Here is a 14317-nt window from a genome sequence, read left to right on the forward strand (position 1 = left end):
ATGATTATGAAGCTAGTGGTGAACCGCGTGATGTTTTGATTAGTGACCTTTGGCGTACCTCCTCTGAGTTGTACATGTAAAAGTGCAAAGTAATGCACTTGTCAATACTACCATGGACCCACTTCATGGTTTCAATAGCGAGAAGATAACAAATTATTGAAGTATATTTACTATATAAATATTGACAGCTCGTATTAACTATTTCACAAGGCCGAGATGTCACGACACAGATTGACAATTAACACGTGCTCTTCTCATTTACTTTGGATACGAGTTTGGGTACCAAAAGAACCGTGCACTGCGTCCCGGCAACAGCGTCTCTATTTGTAGCCCGAAGTTTTTGGGCTGAGTCCCATACACGTAGACGTAGATGTAGAATGCTACATCTACGTCACTAACTGTGTGTTAACCATTACACCTACTATCATAAAATACGGTCTGAGAGTGACGTGATATGACATACGTGGCTTACGTGGGAGTTTCGATTCTGAGTCTGGAAGGCACTGGGAGTGCTGCAAACAGTTCGCTCATACTTTCATTGACTATTGTTCTAGTGAAATCATCATGCATAGCATGAGGCTAGCCTCTTCACGATCGTACTTCTCGTACTTAAGCCTGTGGGTTAAGCTCCCACGTTTACACAGCTCACTGACATTTTAGTGCAATTTTGGGCGGACACGTGATTCCGATGTCCGATATCGTCGGAGTGCTATGCACCGACGTTACGGCCAGTGTTAATGTCTCAACCACGAATATTTTGCCCCCCGAAAATTACCAAACGGTTATCACCCAAAATAGACTGTTATTTTCCTCTGGATCCGCCGAGTCGGCCAGCACAAACCACAAGTTCTGAGGTGCTTACTACCCTGGATGCTGGTGCTAAACAGAAGAAGTTCGAAATTGATCTGTAAGGAAAATTTATCTTTTGTGAAAATGGCACCATTTGTGAGTACAAAAACGATCAGGCTTAGATTTTTCACCATTCAAGTTGATGTAGTACGAATGTGGTCTTCTGGTAAAGATGATTTGTTTGAGTGCCATGTGGGCATTGCTGACAGAGTTGGCTGTGGCTACGTTCAAGAGTAGGGTGGTGTGCCATCTAGACTCTTTATTTTCATCAATTGACGAGATGTTGCTACGTGTGAACTATCCAAAAAGTGTGACGACCCACAAGGTTGCAGCAGATCGATATAGTGCCTTCGTAGCTAATATGACGGAAGACCCAACTGTTAAATCAGCAGACAAGCAGGACCGAGAGACGGAAGATGACTATGAAGACTCCCCACTAAAGACCGAGATAGCATGAAACCTGAACCACTACAAGTGAGAGCCACGCGAGATGGGCTGGTTGAGTATCATTCAATTGGATTGGTACAAACCCAATGTTCCATCTAATATACCAGGGCTTTCGTAGTTGTTTATTTTTCTTTGTGAACAGTCTACCTCGCTTTCAGTGTGGCAAACAAATCCTTGACTTTGGGGACTGGGTAGCGATCTAGACCGAGCCTTATGCCAGCTTTCATCCGAGCTACCAGTGGGGTGGCCCAGTGTCACTGGTTCTAGGGTTCCTGTAAGGTGTGGTAGCGAGGTGTGGCTCCAGGCTCCACTTTGATTCGTGCTTTCCTTCCTAACGTTCCCGAGTCACTTGAGGACTTTAGAGGGTCAGAAACAGTGAAAAAAAGTGTTCATGGCCCCCACGGTAACGTTTTTAGGAGTCATTCTTGGGTTATTACGGGAAGCTTGCCTTTACCGACTACTGCGACCCTGGAAATGGACTGCACAAGCTTTCTGCGAATCCAAGAAACTGGTGCAGGGGACACAAGAAAGAAGGGATCAAGAAGCGTCGCTCATTCGAACTCATAACCGACTCTGCCTTGAGAAGCACGATCCACCTCGTCCGCACGGTGGTCTCTCTGTTGTCATGCAAATGCCGATGCTACTCCTTCACCAGAGCAGATTCGACCCAGTGTTCTTAAAACACGGTTGGCCTACGACTATGGAGAAGAACTGCAGAAACAAGGAACTCTCTCTATACGACCTCTGGGGTGCCCGAGTGGTAGTACCGAGTACCTTACAAGAAGCTGTCATATGCAGGAATGAACGACAACATCGAGACAACCGTTCGGTCATGTGCCAAATGCCAAGCAGCACCCGCCCCTTGGGCTCGGCTACACTTAGTAAACAGACGAATGTATTTGGTGCTGATCGACACCGTACTCCCACGAGGAACTGTTTCCGGCTACCGGAGACTATTGTTACCGACAATGGGACTTGCTTCGTCCTCCGCTCACTACCACCCCGCGGCTAGCCGAACGAGCAGGTAGCCAAGTGGCACCACAGACTACCACTGGTCGGTCAAGACTAGGACGTCGAGAATCAGCAACTTCGATGCTGGTCAATGCAGAACCATCACAGTGATGCCAGTGAATCACTCCACCACCCCCCTCTGGTCGAAGGTGTAAGAACATGTGTAACCGAATGAACTATGAACTGAACTCTGAACTGAGTATTATTGATATTTATTAAGTTCTAACAGTTGCAGTTGATCAACTTGGACACGTAACTAAAATATTCATGATGGCAGCATATGTACCAGCGATTTACCAAAGCTAGATCACAGAGGAACTAGAGTCACATATTTCGATTATATAAACATTGGAGTTCTGAACAAGTGATCAAATAGCCTTATTATTTATGATAAGCATAAAGAGCTAACTCTCCCAAGTTGATCAAAGACACAAGAAAGACGTCCTCTAATTAAGGAGCACCAGTCGAGATCGAAAACAATGCCAGTCATCCAGTGCCCAATAGAGGATTGTGAGTACGAGGCACCTGATGTAGAGTCAGTGGTCGCTGCTGCACTAATAACAGCCCACGCAACAAGCACGTCGTCCGCAGGCACAACCGAGGACTGGCAATACTTAGCGGCCAGACTGAGGGGAACTGACAAAGTCATCCAATTGTTGGAAAGTTGCGATGACCAGCTCCGCAAAGATCTCACCAGGAATGCTGGAGGCACTCTCACAGGGAAAACAAAGGAGAACACGATGGTAGCCAGAGTGGCAACATGCCAATACGTGTATTTGGAGCTAGGCTAAGAGGCAGTGCACAAACTGCTAGACTACATGCTGCGGCGACAAGAACCAGGACATGACGTTGGAGCAAGTCTTGACATCCAAGGAGGCGGGTAAGAGATCGGCCACAATCAACGGACGCGATGACCAGCAGCTCATATCGGAAGCAGAAGAAACCATCTCCCCTTGCCACACCCCCCAAGAACCAAGAAGCCTGCACATACTGTGGCACTAAGGGCCATGGAAAAAACTCGCCAACTAGAGTCAGGCGAACCCTGCCACATGCACATGCACTCACTGTGGGCACGATCAACCGACCATGAAGACAATATCTCTGACACATTATGCGGGTTGACATCAACGGGCACCACCGGAATCATCACGTTGGACCACCACATCTTCGACCCATCCACAGACAAATGGTACAGGCGGCCATCCAACGCTAGCATCGAACGTGAAGACTATAACGATATGTGCGCCACCACAACACACCTTCATCACTGTCTAGCAGGATTGAACATTGTGAAAAAACTTGGCCTATCCACAGTGGACCTATTACCTGTTACCCGAGTGACCGTAATATACCAATCCTGGGGGCCACGATGTCGTCAACATCACCAAGCACACCGATAATCGCAGAGAGGCTTGTACAGATCTCCCAAGTCAGTTCTCATTGGTCGAGACTCTATTGGCGCCCCTCAACAGGAATGTCATGCCCCCCGTACCCTGCCACAGGGCGAAGCTCCAACAGTACTTGCTTGATTCCTACCAATCTAGCACCTTCAACACCTGCAAGCACCAAACACTCCCACTTATGGAAGGCCCCCCCACAAGCCACCCCCACTTCCCACCACACCCCCATACCAGTCCCGCTAGAAGAAGTCAAGGCTGGTTTGGACAGAGACGTGAGGCTTGGCGTCCTGGAACAGGGTGCACCAGTCACATGGTGCCATCGCATGGTAATTTGTGTCAAAAAGACAGGATCAATTTCCAGACCAGGGAAACACAGTCCCCCTTCCATCAGGCACGATCAGTCCCATGCTTGGAATGGTTACCATAGCGTACCCGGCCGCTATAGATACTGCACTGCTGTTATATAGCTTCAGGAGATGGATATACGAGAAGATATGATGAGATCACGTCCTCCATTCCCAACAAAACAAAGTGATACACTTCTATGATCTGACACAAGTTTCTTCCAAGCATCCGCTCAAAACAACGTTGAATTTGCTGGCTTTGAGATTACCCTCAATATCCAACTTCCCTACTCCCAAAAACCTCACCGACGTCCGGTCCTGGTTTGGCCTAGTTAACCAAGTGTCATACACATTCAGCATGGCGGAAGCCATGTTGCCCTTTCGAGAGCTACTCAAACCAAGCAATCAATTGTACTGGCTTCATTCAGCAAGCATTCGAAAAATCAAAACTCACTATCACAGAAGAAATCAACCACGGTGTCAGAATCTTCGATAAAACCAAAGCCTCGCAACAGATTGGCTCTCGATGGAAAATCACCCTAGTCGGCAGCCGCTTCACCCACCCTGCTGAATCCAGATATGCTCCTGTGGAAGGTGAAGCCTTAGCTGCCCTTGACAAAGCACGCCTAGGTTGCAAATCCTTGACCATCGCAGTAGATCATAGACCACTGCTCAAGATTTTTGGCGACATCCAACACACGTTTAAGGAATCTTAAAGAGAAGACCTTGCGTTACTCCTTCAACATGGTCCACATCCCAGGTGTCAAAAACAAAGTAATTGGTCATCTTCTATGGTTGGATGGAGTTGGTCGATAGTGCAGACACCAAAGATTAGTTGGGTAGGTATCTTCAGCGGTGGTGTGGAGGTGTCGCTTACGTCATTCTGGATGCAATGGATGTCGTCCGGGAGGATCAGTTTACCTGGCTGGTGATCGCCGGTAGGGTACCTCATCCCTACATTCCGGGATCAAGTCCAAACTGCTACCGACAGCATGCTCTCCAATATAGAAGATGGTATCCCCGACTCCAAACACTTATTACCATCACCCATTCGAGAGTATCACCCATTCAAGAAGCATCTATACTGCATTAAAGACCAAATTATTGTGCCACCTTCTCTGAGCCTTACACGCTGCTCACCAGGGCACATCTACCATGATATCGAAAGCTGAAACATCCATCTTTTGGCCCGGTATCACCAATGACATACAATCAACCAGAGCAAATTGCTCACATTGTAACAAGATGGCCCCATCCCAAGCAGACCTACCACCCATCCCCCCAATCCTCCATGCATATGTGCTGACTACTTCAACTACCAAGGCCTCGTCATCGTTGATCGCTACTCTAATTGGCCTGTTGGTGCAACCGGTTTAATCAACATTCTCAGACGTACCTTCGCGACCTACGGCATCCCAGACGAGCTCTCATCATTGTCGCCCATAATACTCAACAATTCTTAACGACCTGGGGAATCCACCATCGTCTCAGCTCCGTACTGTAGAGCAGAAATCGGTGTCAGACTATCAAGCGATTGATCACTGGAAATGTCGCATTCCAGCAAGCCATCCTCCAATATAGGAATACACCAGACCTGCCACAAAACTGCCTTCGGCAGACCGATTAGAGACCTCATCTCCTGGCAAATATCATCCTCACCCCACATGGAAGGACACGCTACACCAAAGAGAAGTGGACACCGACACATGACACACCAGGAAAAATGGACCTACGCATCGGTGACACTGTAAGGATACAAAACCAGGTTGGACAACACCCTACCAAATGGGATCGCACTGGCACAGTCATCAAGGTACGCCAGTATCACTGATATCTTGTTTGTGTGGATGGCCACTCTCCGCAACAGGAAATTCCTCCGCCCTTCCCCGCTACCAAGATCTATACTGGCTCCTGCCACACCTCCACTACCTACACTACCTATCCCAATCCAGGTTCCACCCACACCGCTTGACGAGCCACCATCACCAGCAACCATCCTGCCACCTACTCCTGATTCAGTCCCCACTTCCCCCCCTCTGAGAAAATCGACCCGCATAAGCCGACCACCTGACCTGCTTTACTGATGGACTCGGACTCCGACTTTAACCTTGTGGTCTTCCCCCATTAAGGGAGATAGAGAACATTGACTTACAAACTACTAGTTAGTTAATCACATATTTAATGATGATCATTTCCCTTCATTTCCCTATTTAATCAGTTGTGCCTATCATTGATTCTTTCACATATCTTATAAAAAAAAAGTTCTGAACAAGTGGGTTATATCCCTTATTATTTACTTGTTAGAATACTATGGTATGAAATGTTCTAGATTATGTTATGTTGTTCTAATTAAGTGTAATTTCTAGTTTTACACTTACACTTGACTTACCCAGGTTATGGGCCCAGGAGCTATTTGTTGTTAGTTACATGTTGTTAGTTACATCGTGAATGGCACTGAACTCGCAGGTAAGTTTGCAATTATTGTCCAAACTAGTTAGAACTGCAACGTAATCTGTATGCCCTTAGGTGATTCCGTACATGTTCATGTGACTGAAGTATTTGATGCTGATAGACGATCCAGAAGATCGACTTGTCACGAACTTGTTACGGAGCGCAAGCTGAAGGAATCTAATGACAGAGCCATGCTGCCAGTCATAAATTCAGCTACAATTGTGGAGTCAAACTGCTAATGCAGCTCAAGTGGACGATAATGTGATACTATGTGCACAGTGCACAGACCAATAGACTCAGGTGCTACCAGCCAAGAATCTTGAGACACCATTAAAAGTCAAACTGGTATGAGTCGTGGTGTTAAACAGTAAATTACCCAGCCAGACCTGCAAGTTGCAAAATGTCCCAACAGAAAATCGAAAAACTGTGAGATTCGGAAAAGCCAATTGTCAGATTTTGTTCAACAAAAGGCTTGTTGCTGTTGCAACCGAATCGAAGTCGAAGAGTCGAACTGGCATCGAAAGTATGGACAAGAAGCTAGCCAAAAGAGATCAGCTTCTGCCAAGCATGCGTTGATGGAAAACATCACAAGAGCCATTTTCCAAAGACTGGAGGTTAAGTATGACATTGTAACTACTATAATAATTATACAAACGAATAATAATTATGTAGCTATAATTTTTAATAATCGACAACAATTCATTGAAAGCGTGAATTTTTAGTACATTTGAACTTGATTTTTAGCCAAACTAAGACATGTGCATCAATAAAACTTTGTAGACCCGCCCTTACTCTACGCAATAAAATTTAGTACAACAGAAATCTGGTTCAAAAAAAATCAAAGATTCAACTGTTTGCAACCAGAGCATACACAAGGTCAGAAGTAAGTGGACCCAGTAACACTACTACACAAAAAATAAACACAGCAATTCTTTTCAAACAGCAGATCAACTGACACAAACTTATTAAAAGAGTCATTTTCAGCTCCACAAATCAGCTCTAACTGGAACAATCATTTCTACATAGAACGAGAGAAAATAATTTTCAGTCGTGATGTGGTAACAACTCAAAACGAGCAAGAAACATGGACTCGATTGCTCAATTGCTCAAGTGAAGGAGATGATAGCTCCCATGAAGTTATTAGACGATCATCAAGACAAAGAAGAGAGCCTGATTACTATGGCCGAGCAAGGTATCTCTGAAGATCCTACCACCCTAGAGGAACTCGATCAGACAAAACTAAATGGGTGAATGCAATGGAGAAGGAGATGGAGTGTGGGATCTAGTGAAACTTCCCAAAGACAGAAAAACTGTTGGCTCTAAGTGGGTATTTAAAACTAAGAAAGGTGCTAAGACACAAGGCCAGTTTAGTAGCACAACAACGATACGGTCAAGATTACGATGAAATGTTTTCGCCGGTAGTCCGATTTGAATCTCAGAGAACTGTTGTAGCAATTTGAACAAATAGATGCTTCTTAAATGGAGAACTGCAAGAGGAAGTGTATATGGCTCAGCCGGAGGGGTGCAGTAGACGGATTTGGTGTGCAGATTGAAGAAAAGCCTCTATGGAATGCTGGAATTCTGCAAGCCACTGGAGATCCCTGTATCTATATGGGAGAGATGTTCCTGATTGCTCTTCTAGACCCAAGAGCGAATGACTAAAGTCTCTGTCACGCCAGAAAGACATGGGAGCTTTGCATTTCCAGACCACAGGAAATGTTTGGATGGTCGTACACTGAGAACATTTTGAAGCGATACGGTATGCAAGATTGCAAGTACAAAGTTGGTTAAAGCAAAAGATGAGGACACTTTTGTAGATCAAGCACAGTAATCAGTCAGCTGTGGGAAGCCTGTCCGCTGCTGATAATGTGGCTAAGTTTTGTGCAAAGCCAACAAAGCATTGCTGGAACTCAGATGTATGGTCTCCGCAAGCACCGATAAGGATTGCTGACTGGGGTGGTGACCTGGATGATCGCAAGTCTACCTCTGGGTACGTGTTCCAAATTGGAGAAGTAAGAAACAGGCGGAGTACTGCTCAAGAATCTGTCTGGTTGCATACCGATATAAAGAAAGAACCACTGAGTCATCTTTGAAGACAACCATGCAGTCTGCTATAATTTATAAGTATAGCAAGAAATCCTCAGTCCATGGTCGATCTGGAATCACATACCATTATATCCGAGAAGAAGGTGGAAATGGAAAGGTATTAGAATATTGTCGAACGAACGATGCTCGACTGAAATTGAGACTCACGGCCGGAGTGGCACCAATAATTGAACATCCAGTGTTAGAATACTCGTATAGAATGTTCTAGTTTTACTCTTACATGCAATCTCTAATGTGATTAAGCTTATTACTCTGCAACAGAACTGACTTCCATGCATGGCACGGCTCTATACACACGGATACTATATCCTGCCCGGCAGGGATCGCTGTCCTATAACGCCGGAACTAATAAACTACATCTCACCGTAGACACTATAAATTACATGGATATGAAACGCCTCCGTAAACGGCTGGGATGATAATTGCCTCGGATGAAATAAAAATGGCTACTGAAAAAGTGTGTCTCTAGTTGTTTCAGCTCTGAGAGCGTCTCAGATGACTTTTGAAAATTTCTGACTGACCTTGTTAAAGCCGAGGTATCATTTCAGCTTTCGCTGCGAGACAATCCTCCTCCTAGCAAAACTCTCTGGAATCTTGTAATTTCTATGATCTCACATTCCCAACATTCTGCAAAACCAGTGGTGTCTTCTGTTGCGAGAACTCCAGCTACTACACGTCAAGTTCCAAGCCGTTCCTTAACCAAATTCATAGCATATGCGCTTTATGTAATGTATTGCTTTGCTAGGAGCTTTCTCATTTTGACTAAATTTTGTGAGTTGACTGAAACGTCTGTACGGTGTTAGGGTAATTCCGTATCAATTCATCAAGCGAGAGTCTACTGTGGATCATACTTTTTCTGAAAGTGTGCACTACGTCGACAACACGTCTTTATGTGTTCGAAATATTATTGTGCACGCTAGATGTGTTAAATGATTACGCACTCCAGTCGCATTCACGGGCAGGACTAGGTCTTGATAGATTATGGTCGCGTTAGTTTTGCATAACTGGCAAAAAATGGCTAAAGGCAAAAAAGATAACACAGGGAAAACTAGCCACTTTGGCAGTAGCAGAAATTTACCGTTTAGTCATTCGGGGTCACGGGCATTCGTCAATACCGTTGTCCGTCTGCACCGTATCGGGAACCACTTAGACAGAGCTGCACAACGGTTACCGTGTGGCTGACCGTACCGTTCTAAAGAGACTACAGATACGACTCACTGTTTATTGTTATTACATCATCATGATTGTTTTGTTTCTATTTATTGACCATCAGCACAATAAAAGCACACACAAAGTGGCTAGACAGTTCAAGTTCAGAAGCCAGTGACCTGAGAAAGCAAACAATAACGATATTATATTTTGATACACATGTACATGTAGCCTATCTAGTTTCTTGAACGTACGTGGTAGTGATATTGTGGTCTTGGCTGTCATAATTATCTGTATGCAGAGAAACAATTACAAATGCACAGCTAATTACCACTCAGTGATTTTCCCATAGATATCTACACCGGCGTGTGAATAAAGTCGGAGTTGTGTGCAGACTTAATTACCAGCTTTGTGATTTGTGCAAATGAGAGTATCATTTGTATGTAGAACTTCACCATGCAAATACGAGAGAGCATGTCATTTGTATGTAGAACTTCACTATGCAAATGATTTTAGCACTAAATAAAAAGAGCTGGAGGTTTTGGCACTGATCACCCCCATAGTATTGTCTGTAGCCAGGGGGCTCTGTATGTACATGTATTTGACATTTAGGTTCTACATACAAATGATAGTACTCTCATTTGCATCTGGTGAAGTTCGACATACAAATGATACTCTCGCATTTGCATAGTGAATTTGTGCCTTTTCAGTTATCTTTTAAAACTCCGTTATTGGACACGCCCACTTATGTGACCAAAAAGGATTGCCACATGAGCCAACACGTAGTTATAACAATAATGTTAAATGTTCATGTTGAGAGTTGTCTTAGGGGCATGCGTGAAGAATGTCACGCTCCCACAATGTTAACGTCCTATCAACATGTACTACTTCTGTTGCTATATAGCCTCGAGCTGAAGTATATAATCACCCACACATTACGTAGTTAGTGGTTTGTTCTAATTGTATTCCAACCTTCCCTTTTTCATCCGAGCCCTTCCTTAGATGAAAAAGGGAGTGGCTTCAAGTCAATGCAAATATATATATGAGGAGTGTCATTGTAAAACTAACAAAGCTTATCATTTGCCATGCAGCGTTATTTGTATGTAGAACTTCTCATTAAATTGTATGTAGAACTGTATGTAGAACTTCACCATGCAAATAAGAGTGTATGTAGAACTTCACCACGCAAATAATTTTAGTACTAAATAAAAAGAACTGGACCCACCCCCCATACAAAACATCTCTACAGGTTATACATCAGAGATCAGGCCAAGCACCAGACATCTATTTACAGGGCCTTGTAGATAAGTGATCTGAGAAGTTAGACAACAATCTATATCTGACCTGGTTCTTAGTGGGTTGTCCTGGCTGTCAAAATTATCTGTATGCAAGTATAACTTTATAAGTATTATACAAATGCATAGCGACACTTACCACTCAATGATTTCCCACAGTGAACCTACTTGCTTGTAATAATCTGTGAGTCAGAATGTGAATCAAAACTCTGAAGTTGTATACAAACTTAAAAGATACGAATACTGCTTACACACTTGTCAACCAACCCCCTACCGGGGATAGGTGAGGATTAGACTAATTACATTATCTAATCCCCCTATGTTTGGGCACGTTATTTGGTCTAATCCCCTGATAGCCAGTGGGGGATTAGACAAGTCCCGTAGGCAATTTTAAGTCTAATCTTCCCCGTAGGAGGGGAGCATTAGTTTGACAAGTGCATTACACATGCAGTACATTTTGACAACTAAGTCTCGCAACAAATAGATACGGAGCCCCCTACCTAAATACGACACATCTTGACAACCAAGTGTATTGACTGTACTGTTCTAGTTAGTTAATTAGTTTTGTGGTTTATTGTATTTCCTGTTTGTCCTGCTTTGTATGTTAGTATAATAATATTCTTTTGTACTAGTTCAATTCTGTGCTGTATGATTCTTTATGACTTATTGTTACATTGATATACCCGTTATTACATTTGGCGACGAGGATGGCTGCAAAGATAGGATCTTTGGATGAACTTGAACCTGCTAGCGAAAGTGTTTCGAACTATGTGGAGCGAGTAGAAATGTACTTTGAGGTCAATGATATTGCAGCCGCTAAGCAAGTGTCTACGTTGCCGTGGGTAAGAAGACCTATGGGAATTGGTGTCAACATGTCACTCGAGAAGGCAGCCTGTAACATTGGAGCGTTTTAACTTTCATCGTCGGTGTCAACAGCAAGGAGAGACAGTGGTAGATTTTGCAGCTGATTTAAAACGGCTTAGTGCGAAGTGTGAATTTGGAGCTTACCTGGACGAGGCGTTGCGGGACCCTTTGGTTTGTGGCCTAGGAAGTGAAGCAACGCTTTTAACCGAAACAGGACTGACTTATGCACGAGCGTTAGAGGTTGCATTAAGTAACGAGACTGCAAATGCAAGAGCAAGACAGCCTGGAAGTGCCTCAGTAAAGTTTGTGCAGAAAAGTAAAGAAGAAGGTCACCAGGAAGCCTGTTTCTGCTGTGGGAAAGCTAACCACACACGAGCCAAGTTTCGTGGTTACACAGATAGGAAACTACCCTTTATCACGAAAGGTCACATCAAGATTGTAAAAGATGATTCAGAGTACGAGTACGAGTCGGAAGATGGAATAGCCACTATTATGCAAGTAGGCCCAGGGCCTCTGAAACTCGACGTAAGCCTGGACGACAAACCTCTGTGTATGGACGGGTGCCTCTGTATCATTAGTGTCGAACATAACATTGTTTGAAAATCGGAACTTACAGATTTAACATTGCGAACGTACTCTGGTGAACTGTTGAACGTTCTTGGAGAGGTTGAAGTGTTGGTGGTCTATAAAGATCAAATGAAATCACTACCGTTGGTCGTAGTTGATGGTGAGGGGCCCAGCCTATTTGGAAGAGATTGGTTGGCCCATTTCAAGTTGAACTGGCATGAGATAAAGTCGATTCGAAACGAAGAACTGTCGGACATTCTTACGCGAGCAAACGATGTTTTCCAGCGTGAACTGGGAGAGCTAAAAGGGTGTAAGGCATGTGGACCTGAAAGCTACACCCCGATTCTGTAAGGCAAGACCTGTGCCATACGCAATGCGAGAGAAAGTTGACCAAGAACTAGATCGATTAGTTGAAGAAGGGGTACTGGAGCCTGTAGAACATGCGGAGTGGGCAGCCCCTATTGTGTCGGTTTGGAAACCTGACAAGAAGTCTGTTAGAATATGCGGGGATTTCAAGCAAACTGCCTCCAAACTTGATAGATATCCCATTCCAAAAGTTGAAGACCTGTTTGCGATGCTGAAAGGTGGCAAGGTGTTTTCGAAATTGGATCTGCGTCAAGCATACCAACAAATGAAACTGGACGAGAAGTCAAAGCAGGTCGTGAATACACTGTTCCGGTATACTCGATTGCCCTTTGGCATTGCGTCAGCCCCCAGGATATTTCAAAGAGTCATGGAATCGATTGTGAAAGATATCCCCGGAGTGGTAGTCTACTTAGACGATATCCTCATTACCGCAGAAACAAAGGAGGAGCACCTAGAGAGGTTGGAGAAAGTCCTCAGCAAAATACAAGAATCCGGCCTTCGTCTGAAAAAGGGGAAATGTGTGTTTATGGCATCGTCTGTGGAGTTGCAGAAGGATTACACCCTCTACCGGAGAAGGTCAGAGCAATCCAGGACGCCCCTGAACCAACAAATGTGAGTGAACTTAAATCGTTCTTAGGATTGTTATCCTACTACTCTAAATTCTTGCCTGTATGGTTTACTAAAGCGTAGCCAGTGTTGGTACTGGGGTGAAGACGAAGCTAAACAGTTGCCTCCCAAGTTTTGGTACATTATGACCCCTCATTGAAGTTGCATTTAGCATGTGACGCCTCTGACTATGGCATCGGGGCAGTCACAAGTTGTCTAATGGGCCCATTGCCTTTATGTCAAGGACCCTAAATGATGCCGAAAAAAGTACTCTCAGATTGAGAAAGAGGCTTTGGCATGTATGACAGGGGTGACTCGTTTTCATTCGTATCTTTATGGTAGACAGTTTACACTGCAAACTGATCACAAGCCCTGACTTTGTTTAATGAAGACCATTTGATACCTAAGCAAGCATCTAGAGCGTTGGGCATGGAAACTAGCCGCCACTATCGCATTTCGGAAATCCAAACAGCATGCAAATGCAGATGCCCTCAGCAGGTTACCATTAAAAGAAATGCCGTATCAGACTTGCCGGAAATTGTTCTCATGATGAATGATTTAAATGATTCCATATTTCTGATTTGACGAAACGAGACCCTGTGTTATCACGAGTTTACAAATTCACGCAGGAAGGCTGGCCAGGTACATGTGATGATAAACAACTTAAACCATTTGAACACAGAAAGTCTGAATTCTCTACACAAGATGGATGTTTAATCTGGGGCACACGGGTTGTAATACCCCCCCCCCCCAATGCAGAAACCTATTTTGGCCGAATTGACACCCTGATGTAAACAGGATGAAAGCTCTGCCCCGAAACATCGTGTGGTGGCCACGACTTCCAACCATTTTGAATGTGCAT

The 14317-nt window shown here is 44.3% G+C and overlaps 2 long non-coding RNA genes across 2 annotated transcripts; one reads left to right on the forward strand and one right to left on the reverse strand.

Annotated features, from left to right (window-relative positions):
• Positions 1 to 9878: 9878 nt before the first annotated feature.
• LOC135348392 (uncharacterized) lies at positions 9879 to 11572 on the reverse strand. Its single transcript, XR_010398740.1, has 5 exons — positions 11553 to 11572; positions 11192 to 11234; positions 11102 to 11138; positions 10012 to 10048; positions 9879 to 9936 (listed from the first exon to the last, which is right to left on the reverse strand). It is a non-coding gene; the product is annotated as an uncharacterized LOC135348392 (long non-coding RNA).
• LOC135348393 (uncharacterized) lies at positions 10922 to 11649 on the forward strand. The gene is made up of 3 exons (XR_010398741.1): positions 10922 to 11111; positions 11212 to 11335; positions 11537 to 11649. It is a non-coding gene; the product is annotated as an uncharacterized LOC135348393 (long non-coding RNA).
• Positions 11650 to 14317: the final 2668 nt, after the last annotated feature.

The sequence above is a fragment of the Halichondria panicea genome, chromosome 15 (assembly GCF_963675165.1).
Source record: "Halichondria panicea chromosome 15, odHalPani1.1, whole genome shotgun sequence".
In the NCBI taxonomy this organism is placed as follows: Eukaryota; Metazoa; Porifera; class Demospongiae; order Suberitida; family Halichondriidae; genus Halichondria; species Halichondria panicea.